The 27,582-nt window shown below is 36.3% G+C and overlaps 1 long non-coding RNA gene across 2 annotated transcripts in view; it reads left to right on the top strand.

Moving 5' to 3' along the window:
- Nucleotides 1–519: 519 nt before the first annotated feature.
- Nucleotides 520–27,582, top strand: part of LOC144991002 (uncharacterized) — a 44,140-nt gene continuing 17,077 nt past the window's right edge. Inside the window, exons 1-2 of one of the 2 annotated variants that reach the window (XR_013654894.1) lie at nucleotides 520–3,368; nucleotides 5,245–10,738. This is a non-coding gene — a long non-coding RNA (uncharacterized LOC144991002). Of the gene's footprint in view, nucleotides 3,369–5,244; nucleotides 10,739–27,582 lie in introns of those variants that run through there. The other variant, XR_013654893.1, reaches the window with a different exon arrangement.

The raw sequence follows: 27,582 nt of genomic DNA, 5'->3' as shown, positions 1-27,582 counted from the left end.
TTCACTTTTATTTATCCCACAATGGGGACATTGTTCTCCACATTTGACCCGTCCCCTGGGGGGAGCGGTGAGCTGCAGACTGGCCGCGCTCAGGGGGCCGCAGCTGGCTGGGGAGAGCGGGCATCGATCCACACAACCCTTCGGTTGTTTGACGACCTGCTCTACCGCCTGAGCTAAACCGCCGCCCAGCCATTAAAGGCTGAAAAAGCAAAGGAGAAATTTAAACAGAAATAATGTAGCATGAAAAATTGTGTTCAAACTCACATCTCTTGAAGCTATGAAGGAAATTGCTAGTTTGTTGCTGTCTTTGTTGCACAAAGCAACAAAGATCTAACACTGAAGTATAAATATAAGATTGGGAGTAGTTAGGCATGAAGGATATAAAGTGTTTAAACTTATAGTTCCCTCCTTCTCATCATACATGGTGATAATCATCAGTGGTTACTTAAATTATTATTGGTTTGTTCAATAGTATCTCCGTTTTTTCTTAAAACTGTTTCAAAACGTCTAACATACCTTGAAGCCAACAATCACTTAACAAGAATAGATTTTTACCCATGTCCTTCGGCATGGAGAAGGGCCATTAGATATTTTTCGCCAGGGGCACAGAGCAATGTTAATCCAGCCCTGTTGTTTGGATGTAAGTATGTCTACACATGAAATGCCAGCACAAGCACTCCCAGAATAAAAAAGTTGTCTGAAAGCAGCCCCTGCAGTTTGGTGGGCTTGGTGATTAATATGAGTGCAGTGCAGGAGGGCTGGGGAATGATTAATTGAGCTCAAGACCTCATCTGCAATGTTTTGATGAAAATGAACAGAGGAGCAGAGAAGTGCTGGAGTGCATGTGAGTGCACGTGTGTATAAGTGTGGGCATGTGCGCATGTACAGTATGTGTGTGGATACATGTATTGAAAAGAACTGAGACTTAGAGAAACAACTCTGTCAGGTTTGTCAGATTCTAGGCATTTGTTCCTTTTTTTTTGCTTGTGTGGAATGACGTTTCTGCTTTCCTTTATCATTTTTTTATGTCATTTTGCCACACTAGGACTGAATACTATGAAGGTACACCTTAACAGCTCAACATGAAAATCACCTGACCTTGTGCAGGTAAAAAAACGCAGAAAAAAACTCCACTTTTCTGTTTGGCTTTGTTTGAAGTTTAATCTACCCTTGCCAGAGGGGAATGACATTATGCTTCAGCAACTTTTATTCTCCGTTTTCCAGCTTCCTAAGTCACGCAGAGTTACAAAAAAGGGACCCAAAATGCTGAGAGTACACCTTGAGAGTGAGAATGTAAAGAGTCTTCTCAGATGAGCTGCAATTATAACTCAGCATTTGAAAGGCTGAATTGTGCTCAAGAGGAAAGTCACTCTGCTGCATTTGCCTGATTGAAAATCAGTTCTCATAAACAATGTAATCACCTTTATGGTCTCCCCCAGACAGTCTGATACTCAGCGGCTGTAATAAACACCCGATGGAACAGCAGGTGACACGTGGTTTGTGTTGTAATAAGAGAGATGCAACCCCCTGTTTTTTCATTCACGCGTTTACTTCAGCTGACTCCCCCCAATGAAGGATCTAATTAGTATGAGGGTTACATGGTAAAGATCGGTCTTCAGCATATCTAAGCAGACTTTAGCTTGCACTCTGCTTTTAGAACAATAACAGGTAAAACAAATTGACTGTAGTAAAAGAAAGCAACAATTCTGAATTGATTATTTCTATGAAAATGAGTTTCCTAGATCTTTCCTGTGCGTCAACAATTGCAGTTAAGAGTTCGTGATAACTAACAGATTTTTCACATTGTTGTCGAAGCCTGAAGGCCACAGCTTTAATGTTTCTATAACCTCTTTAATTCAAAAGCACATGGAAGCTTTTTAAAAGGAATGTCACTCCAAGTCTTCTTTTTTCCTGTGTGTCTTAAATTGATAGCCGGACTTTCAAGATTTCCTTGAAGACTTGAAGAAAATAAAAATAAAACTCAATTTCTCACAAAAAGGTGCCTGGATTTGAAAGCTACAAAGAAGCATCAGACAATAAGGTTACCACCATCCACTATTGATGAGATACTGAGTTACATTTAGATATAGCATCATGCAAAGCTTTCTGCATGTTCTGACTGCTGTCCTTCCTTATTGTAATGGCATTTCAGTAAAAGTATCATGATCAATAGAAAAAAATAAAATCATATAAATAATTACTTCCAAATCAATCACTAAAAATTGTCAAATAGTACTATTTGTCCATCTAAAATTTTTTTATATCAAGATGTGGCACCAATCAAAAAAAAGGTCAATAATGGGCTGCACAGTGGTTAGCACTCTTGCCTCACAGCAAGAAGGCCCTGGTTCAAATCCCGGCTGTGAACTTTCTATGTGGAGTGAGCGTGTCCTCCCCTTGCATGGGTGGGCTGGTGGGCACTCCGGCTCTTCCCACAGTCTAAAAACATACTTCATAGGTTAATTGGTTACCTAATAGTGTCCCTAGGTGTACATGTGTGAGTGTGTGTGGGAGATATAGTGTGCCCTGCGACAAACTGGGGACTTCTCCAGAGAGTACCTCACCTTTGCCAAACAGTGGTCAGGACAGGCTCCAGCAACCTCAAAAGTGATACAGTGGGTTTAGAAAGTAAATGGACAGATGGACAAATCAACAAGGTTAAAAAAATACAATATATACAAAAAGATGACTGTTAGGGGTCCATTTCTTCAAAAGGTGACACAGAATAGTATAATAAGAAATGTTTACATCAGTGTCTCTATTGCCTAACTCCCAGCTGAAACCTTAGAATGAAATAAAGAAATTAAACAATGAGGACAAATACATTCGTGAGGTTCCTCCTGCTCCAATACTTACTGTACTTGCTACTTAATACTAACCTACAACCCTCAGTTTGTTGTGTTGCTTTACGCCTAGACCACACCCACCTGCTTCTTCCTCAGGCCTCCATCTCAACTGTCTTCCAGCCCCCAGCTCTCTGCTGAGCTAAGCCAAGCCCCTCCCTAAAGGGTGCCACCCTCAATTTACAAAAGTTAATTTTAAGAGCATTGAAAATCCCTTTGAATCAATTATAAAGAAATCCAATCACACACACAAAACAAAACCCGTAAACAATGTTTATCCTCTTTTTGTTGTTGTTGAGAAAATCCACAGAATGCACATAACCCTCAGGTGTGATCAATCTGCTGATTACTTCAGCTCAGATGGCTTCGCCAATGGCCTCCATACTTAAGCTGTGCTGTGAGCTTTGCTCAGCTTTGCCTCTTCAATTTCTTGTGGGACAGTACTCAATGGACGCATCAACTGAATCTATGAGGAATGTAGACGTGAGAGGGTGCATACCCTTTGGCACACTTTTCTGCAGAAAGGTAAGAGAGTCTTTTCTAGGTTATTTGAGGGAGGTAAATAAACATATCTGGATATGAGTAAGCGTAATAACGCCGACTTGGTAACCCTGGGTTAATGTGCGTGCATTGCAAGTACATAAAGACATTCTCAATGGATCGCCGATTTCCAGAGTCACCATGGAAACGCGTGGAGGAAAAAAAAGAGAGAGCGCTACATTTCAGTGGGACAGAGATTTTAGTGACGGCGAATGAAGATTATACGCCCATCAAAAAAGTAACACGGCTGCATCAGCAAAATAAAGAGTTTCTGCTTGGAGAAAAAGAACGGACAAAGTAAACGCATGAGTTTCTATATCATTTTGTTTTTTATTGTCACGTATTGTCACTTATTCGACTTATACAACTTAAACGAATTAATTCAATTGGTAACAAGTAATTGAGTTAAATTTATTCAACCTAATTTCTTATGTCTATCCAACTCAATAATTGTTTATACGACTTAAATTTCCTTAGATCCTTAGCCTCAAACTTACCGTAGTAACTCACATAACCTACTTTTTGGAATACCCCCCGATGTCAAACTGTCTTTAAATCTTTTAGAAGTTGGCTTAAAATGCCCTAAAAGGAATTCAATTACAAGTTGCATTCAAGGCTACACTTGGAGAACTATGTGTATTGTGTAACCTTTTATTTTGTGAGCCCAGAATGCTGATATTACATTTTATTTTAGCTGACCGCATTCCGAACCTATTAAAAAGGACATGAGAGGAAAATCACTGCCTCAAAGAAAAATACTTCAAAACTGAATCTTTGGCACTGATCCTGCAGTAATGCAGCTTCACCATAAAATGTGAATTTGTTTGATTAATTGTATTTTTGCTTAAGGTTAATTTGTGGTCTTATTTTTCCAGTTTCAGGTGTGCATTTGTAAAAACATTTACCAAACTTAGAAGAACCTGCAGAAGTCTCTACCTGCATGATGGTCTTAACGCTGAGTCATTCAAATTACAAAAATGTTGACAAATGTGCAGTAAGACAGGCGTAAAGTATGTTTTGTGATCTATGTCTAGCAGTCTCAGGGACAGATCGTTTTTACTCATCACCTTAACTTAACTTTGTCTTTTCCACCCGGTTACAACTTTGATTGGTTAAATATTTATAGTGGATGCGAGGGTGAAGAGAGCTGATCTAACCGGGATCACAGGGTTATAAAATTCCTATTTGTGTTTCAATAATTTATGTCCATTCTAGTTCCTGCTTTTTATAATCATACATTCATGCCAGTGTCCCACCAGATTATTTTTAAAATGTACCCATTATATGTTGCTTTATTTTCTTTCAAAGACAAGTCTGATTGTGTTGGGGAAAGTTTGGTTTTTAATTTTAGTAGAGAGTTTGACATTATCGAGGCGTTTTTTTTTTTTTGATTCTTTTTAATGGCAAGCAGATAGGTTAACTTAACTAAATTCTTTAATTCATTTGATCTAATTGCTCATTTTTGGCTGCGAAGATGGGCGGAGCAAACTCCAGTCATCATGCTGCCCAACTTCAGTCTTTATTTTCACCTTCAGAATCCTCTGGGTGTAGTATAAATGTCTTTAGGGCTGTCAGATGACTGAAAATGAAAATGTTCCTTGTTTTTAGATGACCTAATATTTTATTCTTGTCATAACAAATTACCCCTAAGGTGAAAGTTAACAATTGTGCTGCATTACAAAATAATAAAAAAACCAAACATGGTAAATTTATGATGAGATTTTCTGTGATGAACATAGATTTAGAATTTAAACATAAAAACATAGATTAAAGAGAGGAATGCATGTGTCAGTGCGATAGATGGATGTTTGAATTCCCCCAGATCTAAGTAATTCTCTTCACTTTGATTTTTTTTTTGCAGCGATCAAAGAGATCTATCTTCTCAGACACTGAGCTTTGTGTGCAAGGCTGCATCTTATAAGCCTTTGGAGCGCTTGGAACAAGCATCTCCTCCAGTGGTCAGTAATTTATAAACCTCCAAATCAATTGGGATGGAATTAAAAGAAAAACGAAAAAAAATATGTATATATATATGCGTGTGCGCTTCAGCTCCTACTTTGGAGTGTCTTTTCTGAAATGAACTCTTGGGATCTTTTATCTTGCCAGGTCAGTTTGACATCCTGTAATTCATCAGGGACTGAAAACATGGTAGAATATTTTGCATCCAACCTTAAAGCTGCAGTGACATTCTGCATTAATAACCTGGTCATTTACCAATGAGAACTTATTTGTGATGAATTAATAAATTGAAATCAGTTTCTATTTGTGGTCCTTGGACCCATTATTTTGATCAAAATTCTATTCAATCTAATCTTTTTGTTGACCTCTAGGACTTTCGACCAGTTCTGTTTGACAAAAACAATCTAAAGAAAAAACAGCTTCATGTAAAAGTCAACACTATATATCTTTGTGGCTTTAACTTGTTACAATGGAAATGTTTTCTCTGGACCTTGCAGTAATTCTGCATTGGTCAAATAAAAAATCAGACCAACGTAAGAGGGATAATAGCTTCAGGGTTGAATTTGTGTAACCTTTTAAAATGGCTCTTTTAATGTTTGTTATTTAAATGTGATGAATAACTGTGGAGTTGACACTGTTTTGGTGTGTTCTGGCCCTTTTGTCATCAATCGTTTGGCTAAATTGCAGCCATTTATACCAATTGGCAGCTCTTTCAAAGCAAGCATCACCTGTTCAGCTGAGCATTAAAGTCTGATTTGTCATCAGCTATCATTAAGGTCATCTTCAGCATCACGGTATAACCAACGCCAACCTCTCACTCATTTCTTTGTCTTCTATCTGCTGGGCTCCAGCTTTTTTAAAGGCCTTTGTTGATAAATTAAGCTTAACAGAAAACTTAGTTTTGTTGTTTGACATTAAAAAAATGAAGATAGTCTATTTGCTAACCAACTGGTGCAGCTCATTAAGATTCATTTAAAACTACAATAGGTTAGAGAATGTCTCAATTGTCATCAAAAGTACTTATGGACACACGAGTGCTGTTCAAATTTAACCCATATTTTAGCATCATCTTTAATGGAATTGGCACCAAGGAATATATTTTTATTTAATTAAGTTATTGGCATGAAGTGGTCAAGAGAAACCTTAAATACTTAACTGAACAGCAACTTGAAAAGGGTAGAAATGCTAAAACATCAATTGGAAAAAAGATGAAGCCAAACGAGGATCTGGCCTGGAACAATACAATATGGGTTTAACCCTGTAAAGCTCACTATATCAAAGAGTTAATAGAAATATCCATTTTTGTTTTATCCAAATGTTCTTTCTTCAATGCAATATACTTTAAATGAAATATAGATCAGTTGTGATACGTTGGGTTATTTTGTAAATTTTTGTTCACAACAGTGTTAGTTTAAGCTGCAAATATTGACATGAGTGTTCAGGAGGAAAAAGCGCCTTTTTTTTTTACCCACAATCTTAAAATTGATCCACAAATTCTTTAACGTGGTGCACTGGATTAAAAAGAATTCATCTTTAACGAATTTGACTTTATTTCAATACAGCAAGTAGTCATTTAAGAATGAATAACAATAGAGGAGTTGTTCTCACAATAAAATTTTGAACATTTCCTTTCAAATGTGTTTTTGAGATTTCATGCAACTGGCAATCTTAAAATAGGCAAGAAAAGCCTTTATACTGCCTCTAGTGGAAAGGTTCATTATCAAATGAACTACAGGGCAGAAAACATGGACCAAGTTACATCAAAGGGGTTTTTAACAGAAGTCCAGATCATCCTAATGAGATGGGGGGTCTCAGAAATGCCTGTATCAAACATAAAACAATTGGTTATATTGGGTTAAACCCACTAAGGGGAAGGTTAACAGAAACCAACTGTGATGATTATAAAACTCTGGTCCAGTCTGATTGGCTTTTGGTAAAACAACCTAAATTAAAATTTGAGATTACAAAGTCTAAACATTACTAAAAAACAAAAAAACAACAAAACAAAACATGAAAACCAGTAGATGACAGTAAAGCCTCTCATCAGTCTTTATTATTTAATACAATGTAAATGTGTTTTTGTGTGTACTTGTTTTCCAGAATACCCTAGTTTTTGAAGCCCAAAAATATCATACAAATCTGATAACACATTGTTTCCACACATTCATTTATTTTGGTCGAATAGCTCTACTGTCGAATTTGTCTGAGGCATTACTTCTAATAACAGCAGCACTAACGGTTTTGCTTAGAAATAACTAAGTATAAAAATTAAAAAAAAAAAAACATCTTCCACTAATGACTACATCATTTAGTGAAATAGGGAAAAAATATAAATTCAATCATCCCTCTATCCAAGCGTTCGTGTGGTACTGGGGTGTGTACATGTGGGAATTTATTGTTCAGGAGACATTGATTAATTATGCCACACACAATTAGCCCATCAAATCGAGTGTGTCCTCCTCTCCTGTGGAAAGGTGATGTCAGAATGTTATGGGGCATTAAGCAGTAATGCTTCTAGTTTGCCTCGCAGAGGGCCAGAGAGGAAACTCAGAGGGGTGGAGAGTCTCCTTTGTATGAAGAGGAAAATATGCGGCCTGGAGGGTAAAGAGAGGGCTAACTGATCCTTTTAGACTTATGTCAATACTGATACCCATCACTGTTTGCACTCGCAGCAGGGTTCTTGGCCCGTCTGTAATTTCTGTGGCATCTCCGTGATTGAGAGAAGAAATGACAGTGAGACGAATTAAGGCAGCAAGCGTAGACGGCTGTTCCATAGCTCTTTAGTTCTAAATGCAAATAGCCTCTAAGATCTGGCTTTTATTGACACCAGAAGAATTACTGTGAAAATGTACAAAATCAACTCTTAAAATGAAGTTTTCAGCACTGGAAAGGATCGGATTTCAAAAACAGAAAACTTATTTTTAAACGAGTGAAGAAAAAATCTTAAAAGAAATCCCATAAAAGCTTTAATGAGAGCCATTTTTGAGTTTCTTCTTGTTTTAAAGGTTTGTGGTGGCTAATATGTGTCTAGGCTATAGTCATCTTGATCTTTTTTACAGCGTTCGGCATGGAGTAAGCCTACCCTGACTTTTTATCATTCATTTGTTTACACTCTTGAGCTAGCTTACAGCCCCTCACATCCCCAACCTGACATTACAGATGCAACAAAAAATGGCGAGAAATATTGGAGCTATATCCAGCCATACAGTTTTGAGCCAGATGCCAGCTCAGACGAAGAAAATGAAGACCTACATGAATTTAGTAATCCACAAGTGGGATGCAATGATTGGAGCACAACAGGGAGCTTGTGGCCCCCCAACTGTAGCACTTAAGTCACTGCTACATCGTTTTCTAACATCATATATATATCTATATTTTTTTTTCTTCTATTTTTTTGACTCACAATGATTTGAACAAAGGCAATTATGACACTAGAACATGAAAAAAAAAAAACATCAAAAACCCTATTTTTATTGGAATTCTGCAAAAGCTCTACTATAGGCCAGATCCTATACAATAAAGACAGTCAAATTATTTTTGCTAAGAGTATCTCTCTTTAAATCTCCCCAATAAAAACATTCTTGCTGAAGGGGATAAGAAATGTATTAGATAATTCAAGCCCCGTCTTTCTTTTAATTAAAATTTACTTTAGGAGCGTCATGACAAATACAGGGTAAACTCCCATGTGTTAACACACCTATGTGCACAATTTGTTCCTTGGGTTTGACCTCCAGGTAGCAATGAGCTGCAGTGAAGCTTTAGCAGTATTTCACGAAGGAAGATCAGTTGTTTCCGTCTTTAAAGCGCCTTAGGCTGGCATCCCTTTCACTCATGTATTTCATTTACTCATTATCTTCCTCACTGCTTTGGTTCAATAGGTGTTCGACCTGCATTTTCAAGCCGATGAATATCCATTTCCTTTCCTCTAAATTTGACCACTGTTTGTGATCACTCGTTCCAGGCTGTTATTTAAGCCCTCCTGTACTCAATTCTCCACCTCTCTCTTTACCCTTGGGATGCATCAACGGTTCTATGGCCGACTAGACTCTGGGGTCTCCTGTGCCTAATCTTTTCAGGCCATGTTTTAAAAAAAAAAATTAAAGACCATGGCTCCACTGCATGTGACAAACATGAGGCAGGAAAGTAAAACAGAAGCAAAAAGGTCAACAAGATGGAAAACCTGACCAGGAACAATTAAAACTATAAAGTTGAAAACTAAGGGACAAATAAAGAAAAACAACTAAAACCTGCTGTGTTCATGGCTGAGAACAAAAAGCAGTAAGCTAAACTTGTATTCTTGTCCCAGTGCTTTCATCAAACACTTTCGACTTGGTTGCAAATCGTTCAGAATTTAATTTTCTATTCTAAGTCAAACCTAATTTATTTTTTTATATTTACCTCTAGTGCGCATGAAACAGCAAAAGAATAAAACCCTTTAGTATTACCAAAAGACAAACAAAACCAATTCAATTTAAAAATATTTTAACATTCTCTAAAATAGATTTTATTCCAATGTCTATAAAAAGATTAAAACACAAAACAATAGTAAAAAGCTAACATACAATCACAACACCTCTCGTGGTGAGTTAATAACAAATGAAACCAATGAAATAAGGTGATCTCCACTGATTTCAAGTCAACAAACCTAAAGCTGGAACCAGCTATCAGGTATCAGTGATGGTACACATGTACATTCAAATTTTTAAAGGGAAAAACTGCTACTTTAATGCCTAAAAACAGTTAAATCTTAATACACAGAAAAAAAGCAGTATTTTTTTCTAGTTTCCCATAGAAAGTCGAGCAAAATTCTGGACCAACTGTAAAGGTGAAACACATTTTTACTTACTGTTGCATTGACACATATGATGAAATAAAACCATGACTTCTATCTGATAATACTCAATAATCAGCCAATGCTGCAGTTGCACATGAGAAGATTCCTGTATTTGTGTGTTTTCTTGCTAATGGCTGTGATTTCTTATGCAAAATTAGAGAATCTCTTATCTATTGGAAAAGCTGTCGTTTTATCTTCTTGAAATGCAAAACACATCCTCTCTGAAAAATGAGCTGGAACTTTCCCAGTTCCCTCCATCAGATAAATATAATAAGACATCAGAATAAAACTGCTGGGCAGATATGAAATCACAGCTATGTATAAAGTATGTGAAACATGTTTTCTTCTGATTAGATGGTTTTTCTTTTGTATTAAAAGCTCATGTTTGTGTTGACACAAAATGACCAAAAACAAATACTTTGATCCCAGTCACGTTTAAGATTATAATGAGGGCAGTGAGGGTTCACTGACTTTATCCTAGATCTTAATTTTTTTTAAATGTCCTCTGCTGGCTTCATGAATATATTTATATAGTTTTAATAAAGTTGCAAAAAAGAATAAAGGGTCAGGTTTTTCCCCCCAAGAATTTCAACAGAAACTCCCCTATGCAGCCTTTGTAGTGTTATTTTTCCAAATGTTACAATGTTTAAAAATGGTGTACAACATGTGAAAGGTATTCAGTTGAAAGTCTCATCTTTTATTAGGTTCTGAGGTTTTGATCCAATTATCAACCAAAATGACAACAACGTTCATGTAATTCATTTGATAGCTTGGCTTTAGTTTCAGTTTTAAGTCAGTGTTCAGTTTAATGGAACAGGCTGCTGTTTGGAAAAAAATTTCCATGAAAATGACTGTTGAATTTCCTCAACGGCTCAGCGCCCTGCAGTTGCAAAAGACAGCAACATTGAGGTGCAGGCCACCCCTTTTCTACCTTTTAATACACCATAATCCGCCATGCTTGATGCGAATATAAGAAGCAGAGATGTAAACCTGACATACAATACCATTACAGCCCTGATCTTTCTTTTGGGAAACTATCGATTTCCCCCTTAATGTGAATCATGGATCTCTTCCTTTCAGTGTGGTGGAGGATAATGGCTTGGTAAAGTGAATATAATACAAGCCTAGCTTGCTTTTAAAGAGCAGTGGTAAAAGTTCATGTGCAGGAGAATCCTGGTCTTTACTGTGGTCTTAAAGCACATGCTCAGATGAATGTTGGATTTTATGGTCATTCTCTGTGTGGTGCTTTCTCTTGTACAGATGGCTTAGAGGGATAAGGTGTGCTCTGGTGTGAGGGAGAGAAGTTATTTCATGCAATAAATGCTAGTCCTTGGCTATTATTACACTACCTCTTTTATAGATAGAAAAATAACTCCCCAAGGTAAACACACATGTGCACACATTACCCCTTTGTGTCATCAAACCACCAAAACGTAATTCTGGATCATTTTGACAAAAGCCGTTTGTCTTTGTAGTAGCTCTTTCCTATCAATTAATCTGTTTCTTTAAGAGGAACTTTTTTTTGGTAGGACATGGAATCTGTTTCAATTTCAATAGCCAAAGACACAAAATCATATTCAATGAATCTTGGAAGCCAAAGACGCTGTTGATGCTTTGTATTAACAAGGAGCTGCTTCTGCCTAGGCTCTTCTATTCAAATCCTGTGAAAATTAATGAGGGTCTAATGTGCTTATTTATTTGCCCGGCCCCCAGGCGGACGTCGTGAAAGCTGCGCCTTCAGATACAGGCATGTGGTTGAGGGAAGTGAGGCCCCGTCTAATCCTCAATTCACCTTTTCCAAGGAACAAGGGCTCTGTTCCATAAATGTTTGCACCTAGAAAACGTCATTATATAATGTGTGCTGAATCACAGACTGACTAATTCAAGTAATTCATACTTATTAAAGAGAAATACTGATTTCATTTTCTTTCATTTAATTACATATGGCACATATGTGTATATATATATATATATATATATATATATATATATATATATATATATATAATCCAATAAAAAAGGGTTTTTGATGTGTTTTTTTTTTTTTACATTTTCTTGTGGCATTTTATTGTATTGAATTCTATATAAAGGTGTGTGTGTCTCACAGTCTAGCTCCTCTGTCATCTTTTCTCAAATAACCTGTAATAAATGTGTCACTCAGCAACCAAGGCATGGCTCTATGGGAAATCTCAGATCCCCTTCAAATCATCCATTATAGAGACAGAGAGGTCGGAGAATTCACAGTTGTTGTTTTTTTCTGGCCCTCACTTGCCTACAGTCTTCTGCCCCCATGGCTCAGTCCACTTAAACAAACTAAAAGTCTACAGAGAAAGAAGTCGGCCAGCAGTTGTAGGGTCAAGCTGCAGGTTCTCCTGTGTTTTCAACTGTGTTAACAGTGTGAGCTGTGACATGCTTGTAATTATAATTCAAGGAGACATGTCTAACCCACCATTACATGTAAAACACAGTTCTGCCATTATTTAGATAGCCAATCATCCCCTATATGACATAATCTTAACCTTGTATTTATATTTGAAACATTACAAATACATCATTGTTCTTGTATGTTTACAGTTTGTCTCAGGTCACCTTGGTTCACAGGTTATTATATAGTGGGGAAAATTATAAAGTGGTGAAAATACTGAGTTTAAGAACAATATGAACAGTAAGACATGGGGTTCAAATCTGGAGCACAGAGGGGAAAATAAGAAGGATGAGGAGAGAAGAAAAAGACACCTGGTTTTATGAGGAGAAAATCAGCAAATGCTGCTGGTAGAATGTGACCAAGTCCATCTCTGAATCCAAAGCTCTGCCAACATACATGCAATTGTTTACAACCACATTGCAAGAACTCCTTTGTTTCAATCAAACTAGCATGGCATCAAAATGTATCATGTTTTACTCAAGATCATGCACAATTTTGAAGAAATGGACAAGAAAAGGACCATTCATTCTTGTATAAGAATTATAAATAGTAATAAAATTCAAATATTGGATGCTTAAGTAGTTTCATCATTTACAAGTAACCATACAAAATCCGTAGAGTAAAAGGTTTGTTAAATGTTTGAAAAAGACTCAACAAATGCAAAAACACATGATTTTGTTAGATAAATAAGGGTGGACTTACCATTTCTACTCCTATCCTACGGATCAACACTTTTATGTAAGTACGGACACATGCTATTCAAGAATTCATGAAATAAGTTCCTAAAGGGTCAATTTTAGGTCCTAGACTTTTTAATTTGTATATGTTGCCTCTTGGGGATGTCATCAAGAGACACGGCATTGACTTTCACAGCTATGGTGATGATACACAGCTTTACTTTGCCGTGTTTCCTGATGACCTTGAATCTGTAAATGCTCTTTTAAATTTTATTTTAGATATGAAGTCCTGGATGGCAGAAAACTTCCTACAGCTCAACCAGGACAAAACTGAAATGTCAATAACCAGTTCTGAAGACAAGAGAGAGAGGATTTTTACCACATCTTTAGAATTGTAAACCATCTCGCTGTGTGAGAAACCTGGGCGTACTTTTTGACTCTGAGCTAAATTTTATCCCACACATTAAGTGTCGTTAAGACAGGATTTTATCATTTCAAAAACATTGCCTGAGTCCACTCGTTCGACTCTCTTGCCAGCAAAGAGATGCTGATGCATGCTTTTATCTTCAGTCATTTAGATAATTGAAATGCCCTTCTCTCTGGTTTACCCAAAAAGTCTCTTTCAAACTTATAACTATTACAGAACTCTGCAGCACGAGTTCTGACGAGGACCAGAGGACGGGAACATATTACATCTATTTTAAAATCGCTGCATTGGCTCCCTGTGCATTTCAGGATTGATTTTAAGATTAGTTTAATGGTTTATAAATGTTTTAATGGTCTTGGGCCTTCTTATTTAAGTGATCTACTTTATAAGTATGAACCCTCGCGGACCCTGAGGTCTTCCGGTGCTGGCTTTTTAGCTCTTCCTAAGGTAAGGACCAAAACTTATGGCAAGAGTTCGCTCCGTCATAAATGACCTCGCCTGTGGACCAGCCTGCCGGAGAGCCTCAGGGCTTGGGAGACCGCAAAGGTTTTTAAGAAGAGGCTCAAGACCCACCTTTCAAATTTCGCTTTTAGTTGATCTTATCTTCTTATTTATTCTATTAGCTGTAATACATTTTAATCTATGTGTGTAATTTTATTTTTTAATCTTATTTTTTTATTTTATCTTATTCCAATTCTATGTTTTATATGCATCTTTTGTATTTAATTTTAACAGCTCCAGTGTTTTCCATTAGACCTTGCTGACTTGGTTGGTGGTTGTTGCCCTTGCTGGGGCGGCTAGAGTTTAACATTGCAGCCTCATGGCTGTAAAGTGAACCTCTTGCTGTCCCAGTCTGGGTGGGCACTGTAACAATGTTCCTATGGCCGAGCTGGCTCCTCGTATGAACGGATTTCCAAATACTCTTTCCTCACAGCAGAGCCAAGCTTTAAATTTATTTTAGAAGTTACTCTTATAAGTATGCAATGTATGTGGGGCCATTGGTCATATGGGTTAACGATGGGGAGTGGGAAAGGGCAAAGGATGGGTTGGGTTATTCTTGTAATATTGTTTATTTTGTTTCAAATGTTGAAGCGCTTCTAGTTGAGCATGGGATGAGAAGCCCTTTTTTTATAAATAAAGTTTGGTTTGATTTGGCAAAGGAAGGCGATTGCGTGGGGCCCACAACACTTTGGGGGTCCTGAGTTAAACACTTAATAATAAGAAGAATGATGTGTCAAATAATTTCCACGCCTATTATAAAAAAATCACTGAAATAGGACTGCTCACGTGAAAGTGTTTCATCCTCCCCCGTCGTTCTGCAGCAATGGATTATTCTGTCAACTGCAACAGCAAAGACTGTTCAAAAAAATTTATTTTAAAGTGATAATTTGTTCTTACTGGAAAATAGGACTTGTGCAACTGCTGCAGAGGGCCCCATGTTCTTGTTCGCCCGGGGCCTCAAAACTGCCAAGTCCTCCACTGTTTATGAATATACTATGGAAGTTTATTTCATCCATAATTTAAATCCTGAACTGAAAAGAGATGTCTGAGGCAACTATTGAAACTTTTTTATTTAACAAGACTTTTTTTTATGTGAAAAAGTAAGGGAATTATAAAATCATCTAATACATTACTCTGAAATTTTATGGAATCAGCTTTTTTGATCTTTTGTTTTTCTTTCCAATTTTTATTTTGGATTAAGAAGTTGTTGCTCAAACATGTCTGATCTAATATCCTCATAAAATATTCACACCATTGTAAATGACTGGTTTCAACGTTTCCATGTATTTCTGTGATTTTTTTTTTTTTTTTTTTTTTTTTTTTTTTTACAGAAAAACAAAACAAAAAAATGTATCTACAGTGGCTAGTAGTGGAAAGTATTTTATGTTTTATGCTCAAAATAGACATGTCGATATTCTGTCTTTGAGCAAGTAAATTGTATTCTAAATCCAAAACCCTCAAATAACACGATTCTTATAGTTTGGGCTGCTTTGTTCAGAGGGTCCTGGCATCACTGAAGCAGCTGGATTATGGTGCATCCTACCTTCATCCCAGGGGTTTGTGAGGAAGATGCTGAAGCTTCTGAGATGTGATTCCTTATTGACCTTAGCAGCTCACTACAGCCCCTTCAGGACATCTGTTCTACAATATATCATTTGAGTTTCTCCTTGATCTGGTCTGCTGTTTTCAGGACAGAGGTTATTTTGTTTGCACAGAAAGACAGCAGGATGTTTTCTCCAGCACCTCTTTTTGTGTGACTAAGGCTGAAAGGGACCTATGGGGGTAGGTGGTCCAGAAAGTTCTTTAGGAGCCTGGAGCTAACGCCAGCAGCACCTGCAGTCTTGTTTTGGTTTAAATTTTTCTGGTTCTTGACCTGACTGCTGGAGGAGGAGGTGAATACTACTTGTGCTGTATGTACATGTTTTTAGGAGTAGTACTCTACAGTTCTAAGAAAAAAACTGTTTTTTTTTAAGTAATAAACAAGCACAGTATAGCGGAATAAACACTTCACTTATTTTTTAGGTTTTTGCTTCTTCAAAGGCAGAGATTTTTTTTTTGTAGAGGTTTGAGTTTTACAGAAAATCTTAAGGTTTTAGAAGACTTTGGAAACAGCGCCTGAGGTCAAAATATGTTAAGATCCATGAGTGAGATGGAAGGTGAGACTGTGAAGACATGGAAAAGAAGTTCCTGGAACAGAAAGGGTTTGAGGACTATGATGTTTGTAGGGGGCAGAACAGAATCTTGGGCATCCTTGTGTTGAAGCTGTGATGTTTTTTTTCTTTTTGTCCTTTTGGGATTTTTTTTCTCAGTTTTACCACTTAAATCAACGCCTTTTCTAAACTCACCTTTTTTATGGTCACATCTTTTTGTTGACTTTTCAAATTTGCTGAAAATACAAAAACATAATTTAAAAAAAAAAACTTGTCTCTCTTTTTTTCTGATTTTAAACTGTTGAAATCATCTTCTGATCCTGCACCACAGTTGTCTACTAAGAACAGATTGCTTTTTTGATTAAAAAAAAAAAAAATCAGGCGTTTCTTCTCAAACTTGTCCAAATTGATGTTTTGATCGTTTACAATGTTTTTTCTGTGCAATAATTTAATTTTTGGTGCCTTGATGAATTGTTTTTCACTTTGTTGGCTTTTTCCTGTTTGTAAAAAGGTCCCATTCACCCATGTATACAAAAACACACAAACATTCCTGCATTGATGGTGCAAGGTGCTTTCCAGACCACGAGGAACTATTTGAGGTGCCCAAGAACACTTCAACTTGTGCAGGTGAGGCGGTAGCCAACCTTTCTGATCAGAGGTTGACTTCACCTCTGCAACCCAATATCTTACTTCTGTAGTTCACAAATATTAACTTGGCCTGAACATGATACATTTTCCTTATTTTCTCTAAAAAAAAAAAAGAAAAAAATGTTGCTTAAGAAAGTTTGTTAAAACTATTTTTAATAAGCAATGAAAAAAACACTGATCTTCAAAACCCACATATTTATTTCAACTTGTATTATTGTTAGAATAAAAGACAAAAAGTAAGGTAAAATATTCATAGTTCAGCACCAAAGATGAAAATTGCTTTTTTATCTAAAGAATCATATAATGATGTAAGAAATGTTTTTCCTAAATAAGAAAAAAAAAAGGCTACAGGGCCTCATATAGAAACCAATCAACTGATCGTAATGTTTCTTTGCTTTCATTTCTTTTATGAGTGCTTCTGATCAAATCAACACAGTGATTTTTATTGCTACATGACTCATTATTTTCACCTGAAAATTCCTTGTATTTTCCTTAAATACAAGGTCATTCAGCAAACGGGGACACTTTTGTTTGATTACAATCAGCTATTACTTGATTAGAAATTTTTTGCCATTCAAATTGTATTTTTTAATGTAATCAAACTAAATTAATAGGTTCTACAGAACTGTTGCTACCCCTTGAATGTGTGTGTGTTATTTGTAAAACCTTGTTTTCAGGGTTTTCCAGCTCTTCTCTGCGGCGCTCATGTTTTCTCTCATGTAAGAGCAAAGCCTACTGTCATTCTGGATCATACTTGGTATGTGGATTGCGAAAAACCATCAATCTGTATTAGCTGAAATTGTGAATCAAATGTATCTTATCAGCCTATTAATGTAAATTTTCTTAGTTCTTTTTTTCACTTTTGAACATGGAGCCCTGAAGTAGTGAAATTAGAGCACACATATTTTCATGTTCATAAGTTGGACAACACATACAACTCCTCCAGATTTAGAATGACCTTTTATTCTCCAGTAATTTATAATTTTGAATGTTGATGGGCCTTCCAGCAACTTTCACACTTCCCACAGCAACGCACATTCAAGCGACCACTTCCATGGAAAAGTCTTTTGTTTTCCTTTTGGTGACCTTCATGAGTCACCATATCGAATCGTCTTTCACTGATTCACACAAGTGGTCTGTCAGAGACTTATACGCCGGATGCCCTTCCTGACACAACCCTGTATTTTTTCCGGACTGGGGGCTAGCACTGGGGGACCCAGACTTGAGCCCCTTTGTGGGTACATGGTTAGGCAAAGGGTCTTGCCCAAGGACCCACACTGGATGTAGCACATCGTTGTCCCCTGGGAAACAAACCCTGGTTTCCCATTCACCAGTCCTACACACAGCCAACTGAGACATCCAGCCACTATACTTTAATGAAAAGTCTACATAAATGCATATTGTAGGCCTCCACGTTCAAAACTCTTGCATTTATACGTAGCTATACACATTTCTAGGCTCACTTTTGGGTTCTATGTACAAAAAGCATGTCCATTAAACTGGCATTGCAAGTTAAACCAGGTGGAATTTTGACAAATCAAGGACTCGGGTTTGCTTGTGATGTCCCTTTCAATTCATGGAGCTACTAACCGTTTGAAAATTGATCATGGAGGATGAATCAATAATTGTGGTTTGTGTATGGCCAGAATTCTATGATACCAAGTCTTTTATATATCAGAATAGAGCTGTGAAAGTCTGGAGCAAGATGCACCAGATTTGCACCATTTCGACATTTCACATCAAGCCTCTTCCAACTGTAGGTGGTGGACATGCACCAGTAAATAGTAGTAAAAGAAGAAGTCCCTCCTTGTTTGTCCAGTGTGAACACAAAAATCTAAATGTAAAAATGTTAGAATTAACAATAACTGTGGTTATATTGCTAAACAAATTTTATAAATGCTTTATTCTAAGTTTGTTTGAACTTTCTGCCCCATGAGGGTGAGCTGCTGCATCTCGTAACAATGAACCTTTTGAGACGCTGTGCAATCGTCTTTGCCAAAGCTATTTGAAATTTTTTGTTAGGCATCACAGACCAGTGACACACCACCCCTAAAGCCCCGTAATCTAAATCTAAAGAGCATCGTCAAAATGTTTTATAGCTTCATGACTTCTATATGGCCATTGTGACTTGCTGTTTTCAATGAGAGAAAAACAAACCCATCAAAACAAATGTCCCTACTGTTTTCATTAAAACAGGGATGTGTTTTGGGCAGAACAAACAAAAACACATTGAATTTTGCCTACAGCTGCCATCGAGAATGGGGAAGAATGATGCTTGGACACAAAATGTCTTCTCAGTGATAGTGCTCACTTTATTGGTAGGAAACCATCAAACATGACTGTACTGCAGCATCAAACATGGTCAAGCCAAAGAGAAATGTCATCTTAAGAAATGGTGTTAGGCATTTAATTATAAAGTTTCTGTAAAAGGTTTTTAAACTGATAAAATGCAATTGTAAGTAGAACTTCATTAACATCAAACACTTCACAGAAAATTCATCAAAGTTAGCTGTGGGATCCCTTTGGGACACATAATGTCTTTTCCCATCGCTTTTGTGGAAGTAAATTTGATTGAATTAATATAAAAAGTTATTTATTAGACCAATCGTTTGAAAATGGTACCAAATCAGTCGACATGGTATCAAAAGTAAGCAAACATCTGGTCTTAATCTAAGCATTGCGAAGAACAACTTTGAAGGTGTGATTTTGAAAGTTGTCAGTGGTTATGACCCCCCGGTTGGATGTGAGCTATTGGAGAAATTCTTGAAAAAGATGGATGAGAGGATCCAGGTTATCCCTAGGATGCAGAGAATGATGATTGAGGCAGACTGTAATGTGGATGAGGAAAACAAAAGTGATGTGGAAGTGATGGAGAAGTATGGTGTTAAGGTCAAGAATGCAAAGGACTTTGGTTAAAGAATGGAAATGGCAATGGTGAACGCATTTTTTCCAAAAAGAGAGGAGCATAGGGTCACATGAGAGTACATATGTTTCAATCTGAAAGGGATCAGTGACTGCAAAGTTGTGGCTGGATAGAGTTCAGTGGCTAGGATGACTGGTGGTGAGGAGGATGAAGATAAGGACAGAGCAGAGGAGCAAATGGTGGAAGTTGAAAAAGGAGTATAGGAGTTAAGACAGACTTCGGAGATCAGGTTCTTCCAGATCAATCACTTTACTTTGACAGGACAGCTACACCTGAAATGATCAGGGAGACTGTGAGGAAGATATTGACGTGTCTTTGAAATGAAGAATCACGTTCAGACACTTGTAAGGAGAAAGACGGTTCAGGACTTGATATACTTGGGGTCAACAGTCCAGAGCAACAGAGAATGTGGGAAAGGTGAAGAGGCATTTGCAAGGAAGTTGGAGAAGGTGAAGAAAGGTTTCAGCTGTGATGTGACATGAGTGTCTTTAAGAATGAAAATAAATGTGTAGAAGACTGTGGTGAGAAAAGCCATGTTGTTGGTTTAGACTCAGGCTCTGAGAAAGAGACAGGAGTCAGAACTAAAGATGTTGACATTCTTTTTGAGAGTGACGGGGATGGAAAGAAACAGGAATAAATACATCAGAGGAACAGCTCATGTTAGACGTTTGGAGATGCGTGCAGGGAAGCAAGCTGATGTGGTTTGGACACAATGAGAGGAGGAATAGTGATTATGTTAGTGAGAGGATGTTGAGGCTGGAGCCAAGAGGATGTCCAAAGAAGGGGTTCATGGATTTGAACAAGGAAGATATGAGGGTGATTGGTATGTGTGGATGATCCAGAGGATAAGATTAGATGAAGGTGGATGATTCACTGTGGCAACCCCAAAAAGCAGCAGCCAAAAGGCAAGAATGAAGAAGTCTGACGACAGAGTGGGTGTACAAAATCAATGAAAATCAGTATATTGTCCTAATATGGGTTGTTGTGGGAGATTGTGTGTTTAAGCATTTATTGGGGGCATTAAAGAGTGACCGATATCTTTTTTTTTTTCTTAAGTTACCCAATATGTCTGCCAACAATAGCTCTGTCTGTAATAGACATTACTTTAGTACATGTTAATGAAGGCCAGGAGTTTCCTCAGTGTGCACATAGAAAACACCAGCTCTAAAGGTGATATTTATTGGGAAGTGCTCATGGTCCTAGTTTTAATTGTCATTAGTTGACAACTGCACACACTCAAAAAAAGGAAATTACCAGCCAATTAAGTTAACGAAAAAGTAACTTGTCATTTCAACCAGAAAATTTTATGTTTGTAAATCTTACGTGAATGAATCATGTCGATTGTACATAAAAATAATCCATTTAAAAGTTACTAATTTCAATCACGTTGATCCAACATGATACCATTAAATTGGATGCATTAGTAATCGCAAGGAATTGTGGGATACCATTTTCTTTGTCTATCTGGGCAGATTGGGGTCTAAGTGTGAGTTTTTGTCCATGGGTTTTATTGTCTAGCTGTTTTACTCTGTTTTAACTAGTGATTTAAACTGTTATGTTTATTTTTTTTTGCACCATGAGTTAAAGTTTTGTAGAGGATGATGACCAACCCCCTTGTGTGGCAAACTGTTAATGTTCCAATACTTAACACAGAGTTCGCTGTAATTGAGCTCCTGTCTTGTGATGGACTTTGCTGGGTAATTCATGTCTTTGATGTGAAAATTAAAAGACCCATTGGTTGTAACTTTGGAACAACATATCAATTACAGATGAATAAATAAAATTAAAGAAATAAATAGAAATTCAAGTTAAATAAACTTAATTTACTTAGGTGACAAATTGAAGTGATTCAATTAAATTGGATCAACTTTTTTCTTTTTAGAGTGAGCAACAATATCAATTTAAAGTTGGGTGCAACTGCTCTATTTAAATTGAATCAACTTAAATGTATTAGTTTGAACCTAAATACATTAAGTTGACCCAACCTAAATTCATTAAGTTGAGCCAACCTAAATAAATTAAGTAGGACCAACATGATTCATTTTTGTTCAGTAACGCAATCTAATCATGTGGAAATCCTTTCCATAATTTTTTTATGTTCATTCAAAGTGAACGTTTTTTGAGTGACATCCATGTTGACATGCCTTTACTGCAATTTTAAGACTTCGGGTTTTGATAAATCACCTAATTCGTGCCTCATTACCACCCTCATGGACTGAATAATTGAGACTTCAATTATGATTCAGTTTGGTAAAATCAGTGTAGAAATTCAAGTTTTGTCATCTTAACATCAGAGATTATAAAGTGAATGGATGTAGGAAATCTGAAATGAACAGGAAATTCTGTAGTGCTACATAATAAACTAACTTGGAAAGTGGCTATCTATTGGATCTCTGAATCCTCTAGTTCCACTTCATGGAGTTGGGCTGCTGTTGTTTTTCCTGCTTGCTCATATTATACTGTAGATTCCGGTTCGAACCTCTAAGGACTGAAGTATTTCAGTATATTTTCTCCCCCCTTCGGACTGCTCTCCTCATCATTGCCAGCATGTAATATAATACCTGCTATTGACTTCTTCAGCAGCTGCTCTCACACCGATCTGACTGTGTTGTTGTGGCCTTAAAATAGGTTAATTTCACTCAATGTTACATGTGTAAATATTACATGAAGCTGCTGAACCCTGCAATATGAGAATATTGCTGCTCCGGTATGTGTCTCCATATGTTAACTCAAATGCCTCGATATTTGTTGTGCTGGCAGAAATGCCTGTCCTTTGGGATATTTCACATTGGCTGTATAATGAAACAGAGTGTCCCGGCACAGATCTGCAGTCTGTTCAACCTAAGTATTACACCATATATATTATTTTCGTCTCATAGTCCATTCAACTTCGTTTCAACGCTATTTTAAAAATTAAAAATGGATTTTCCCAAACACCTAGCAATTTTTAGGAAAATGTTATGAGGCCTTTTCAAAGTTTTACAGCCACTTTCAAGTATATTTTTTCTCTTTAAATTGTCAAAAATTTGAAATTACTTGAAACATATATATTTTTTACATTTTCATCAATATTAATAGATGGGTTGTGGGTGTGATCATTTGACCCTTTTTTTTAAATTTTATTTGGAGCTTATTTTTGTTTTGTGTATACCACAAACCACAAAGCCAACAAACAATTTTGTTTTGAAACCCTAACCTTTTCACACTGGGGTAAATTTGTTTCCTCGACAAGCCCTAGAGGTAACTTGGGGAACTGCACCTGTTTGAAGTTACTTTCCTTACGGAAACACTAAGACTGCCTTACCCGGTAATAAAATGTGATTACGAATATTGTCGTGACATGAGTAAGGGCTATAAACTGTAGTTTAAAATAAATCGTTCTAGCTTTAGGATGTTTTTTATTTTTCTAATCAAACCAAAGTAGATTTGGGTCTTGTTTATGGCTTGAACCAGAAATGTCATGTAAAAAAGATCTAAAAGCTTCTCATCGGCTGTTAGAAATGTTATCTTAGGAAAAAAAGTACCTTAAAAAAACGTTTTTTCCACATGTAGTAACTATAAAACATGACTTTTTGAAAAAAGGGAGGAAAGGTCCATTTTTTTGACCAGCATAAAGGCATTTTGTTTTGGGTTTTGATTATTGATTGTTAAATTCGTGTCAACTTCATATCATATTTCCTGCTTATTTAAGAATATATTTTTAAAAATTGACATTGTTTTGAAAATCCCGCTTTTTTCGGCAAAACGAGACTCTGCTTTTTCCATGTCAGAATTTGTCGCACCATCTGTCAAAAGCATATATTTGAAGCCTTGTGGATTTTGCTGCAACATTGCTGCAACAAGACAACCTTGTAGTAGTTAGTGATGGTGATGGTTATTTTTATATATGACTACAGACAAGGCCATAAAAGTGTCTAACACATAAATTAGCACATTTATGACACATTACCATGAGGATAAATTCATCCTGCTAAAAAAAAATTATATATACCAGCATTAAATTAAATTAAATTGCATAAATACTTTAAATATATTAATTGTATATTTTAAAAACATTTTTTTTTCTATAAGGTACACCTTTTTCACAGGTAAGCGCTACTTTGTTTTTCTTGAACCATGAAAAGAAACAAGGCAACATCTTTAGAATTGAAATTTCATTGTATATTTCAACTTAATGCCTGTGTTGTCTCCTATCAGAGCAGGGCACAATCATTCTCTGAAGACAGAATAATTCAAAAACACATAATATGAATCCTGCATGATTTACTGCTTTGTACACATTGTGCTGACACTGAAAATCACACTATACATCACTGCACCTGATGAATAGGCTTGGGGAGCTGTTATAGCTGGGTTGTAACCCTATGATATATGCAGGTTACAAAGTGGCATGAAGGGTGCTTATGAATAAAGAAATATTTCTGGAGCAGAAGGAAAACTTTAGTGTCCAGAAGGCTTATAACCAATTCAGTCGGTTTCTCTACACGCTGGGTTTCCGAAGTGGCAATGACCTGTGACAATCCGACAAACTTCCTCTCGCTTGAAAGACCGTAAATTATTACAAATGATGCCTATTGATTATTCCAAATCCCATTATAAGGATTTCAAGGATCTGAAATGGTGCAAATGTTATGCACAGATTGAAAAGTTTACCTCAGGCAGGCACTTGCTCTTTGCAGGTGAGATACATACTGAGCATAATCCAAAACATTACATTCAGACACAATCCATGTTCAATAGAATGTGTCTAATTTTTGAGCCCAAACTACCACAATTAGATGATTTGTTAGTTTGATATGTTAAACAATTTAACTGTCTTTTTTTTTTATATGGTTAAAGCTAGAAGAGTATCTTCTTATAACCTTAAAATGGAAAACACGTTTTTTATCCTGAATTGAAGCAAACAAAAATCTGAAGTTTTCTTTTAAAATACATTTTTAAACTTTTAAACTATGGTTCTGCTGCAGTTGGAGTTTTTAAAGTCTAATCTGCTTTGGGCTTTTTCGCATGCATACTCGGTAAAAACAAAAACAGTCACTTACCTTTTTCAAATTATGCACATGCACACTCCAAGGTGTGAAACAGCAAAGAGAATCAAAAAAATAGACCAAAGATCATTTAGCAGCAGGAAGTCCGATCTACCAGTTTGCAGAATGTTTACCCTTAGATGTGAATCAGTGCAAACAATTCTTGTTTCCTTAAAAAAATCACTGTTTATGCTAAAACTACAAAAATACAAAAGTAAGACATCAAATCTAGTATATTTTGATTCTTTTTTCCAAATAGAAATTTAAATTTGAAATTCAAATGACTGCAGCAATACATGCGATGCTTTCTTTCAATAGATCTCTGCCTAAGTACTCAAATGAAGACAATAGAATTTTACAAATCTTTAGTTATAAGTCATGCTCATAATTAGATTTAAGTTGCATTTTGATTTTAATGAACAGTAAAGGGTATGAATACAAACGTTTAATTTCCCCAAAAACACAAACGGTTTTCTTTTTGCACTTACTTATATGGGTGTAACGATTCATTTTAAAAACAGATTGATTATGTCGTAATTTGTGGTTGCCAATAGGATTCAATATTGGTCCAGTTTAAATGACCCAAAATCGATCCAAGACATCTTTAGCCAAAAATTCCACCAGTGTGACTCAAGAGATAAAAGCCTGGGAACTGAACAGTGCAAGTGTTGTTTTCCAGATTTTCTTGTCTGTCTTGCAAGATAATCAAGTGTAAATGAAATACTTGTACAAACAAACGAGTACAGAAAACAAACATGAATGTCAAATGTATTCACATTTTAGTGTCATAAAGCTCAGCCCAATGTTGATTTTCCACATTAAAATAATGTAAGTCCATGTCATGCAAAAGTGTTTCCACACATTGGCCTGTAATGATGGCTTAATCATTTTTTGCTGCCATCATGTGTGTGTTGTCCGTAGCAATATAATCGATTTATTTCACTTTGAAAGGATGTTATAATGGTATAGGTCAATTTGGTTTGATTAACCTCTTGATCTAGTTGTATCGTTAAAATATAAATCAACTGATCGCTCATTACACCTTTACATAAGTGTTGTCACAAAGTATAATGCTACATGTTTTTAACAATCAGAATGAGCGAAAGCTAGGAAAAACAAACAAACAAAACAGAACATTAGTTTTTGAGGCATTTGATTAATCTTGCTTTGAAATTCAGCAATTTCACCATATTTACCGTACAATTTTCACCTATTTTTTAGTAAAAATAGGCAAGACTCTTTCTTGGTGCAAGTGAGTCAAAAATAAAAAAGATGTGTTGCTTCATCTCAATCAACATTTTTCTGGGCTCAGCTGTGACAGACGGAAGTGCAAGCCCAATCATGTTGTGTTTTGGATCTGTTTAAAAATAAATTGTGTTCATTAAGTATGAAAATGATTAGTGAGGCTGCTAATCTGCCCTTCTTACTGTAACCTGCAGCTGCATCTCCCTGCCAGCCTGAACTGCTCTCAGCTGCTCAAATACAAGCTTTATTTTTTGCACATTTCTTCAGAACGTGTAGAGTTCAGGAATCTTTGACAACTACAGGATTCCAGTGGATAATAACTTATCAATTTTTCAGGATTTCTATCAGGGTGTTTCCTGTAAACTCAAAGTGAGTTTTTAGATTTTTATCTACAAAATAAAGATAATATGTTTATCTTTATTCTTAATTAAAAAAAAAAAACGTAATTATCCCTCCGTCACACCTGTATTACTTCATACATTTTACACATATATATTTCTACCTGACAAGAAAGGTGAAGCATGCTCCTCCCCTTTTTTTCTGGACACTCTGTGCAGCCTATCATACCCCATGGGCACTGGTTCCTTTGACCACTTAGTCTCTCCACCATAACTCTCTGCATGCCTGGATGGGTTGCTTTGACCCCACCATCTCAGGGTAATTAAATGACAAGAAATGTTTTCTTTTTTTAACATGAATCACATTTTTCACAGTAATAACCATAAGAATTACCACCAATATTAAGTGCCATTATGCCATAATCTACAATAGATTATAATTAGCAGAAAGTAGTTCTAAAAATTGTACTTATTTTCAACAGTTAAAGATGTTTGTCTCTTATTCAAGAGCCTTTCTCAGTTCTTAATAAATTAAATATTTTTTGAGAGAAAGTCCTGTGAATTGGCTTTATCTTAATAAAACAAGTTCGAATTACCTTTTTTAGAAACCAATTCCAATGAAAATTGTGTTTTTGGTGTTTTAATATTTTCTTGTTGCATTTTTTTTTCATGATGGTGGACATATATTAAAAAAAAACAAGACTAAAATTTCTGAGTTTTTTCTCTTAGTAAAATAGTGGTGACTCAGGACAGGCAAATAAATGCTCTTTGAAAAAGGTTGTAGCTGTGATGCAGCTGCTACAAATGGCAGGCCATAAGCTGCCTGCTTCATTCTGTTCCAATAAATCTACTAGAACAGGGATGGCGAACAAGTTTGACACCAAGAGCCAAAATTTTTCACTGTGAGAGTCAAAGAGCCACACCACACACTGACCTGCCAAGACGTACACACACAAACACGCAATTAAAGCCGCATTATTTTCCATAAAACATTCCTCTCCCTACAATACAACAAGTATTGTACTTGTTTATTTCAAGGAAAGTG

The sequence above is a fragment of the Oryzias latipes genome, chromosome 3 (assembly GCF_053564925.1).
Source record: "Oryzias latipes strain Hd-rR chromosome 3, Olatipes_Hd-rR_3.1".
Classification (NCBI taxonomy): Eukaryota; Metazoa; Chordata; class Actinopteri; order Beloniformes; family Adrianichthyidae; genus Oryzias; species Oryzias latipes.
Note: the sequence above shows the minus strand (reverse complement) of the source record. Positions and strands in the feature narration are given on the sequence as shown.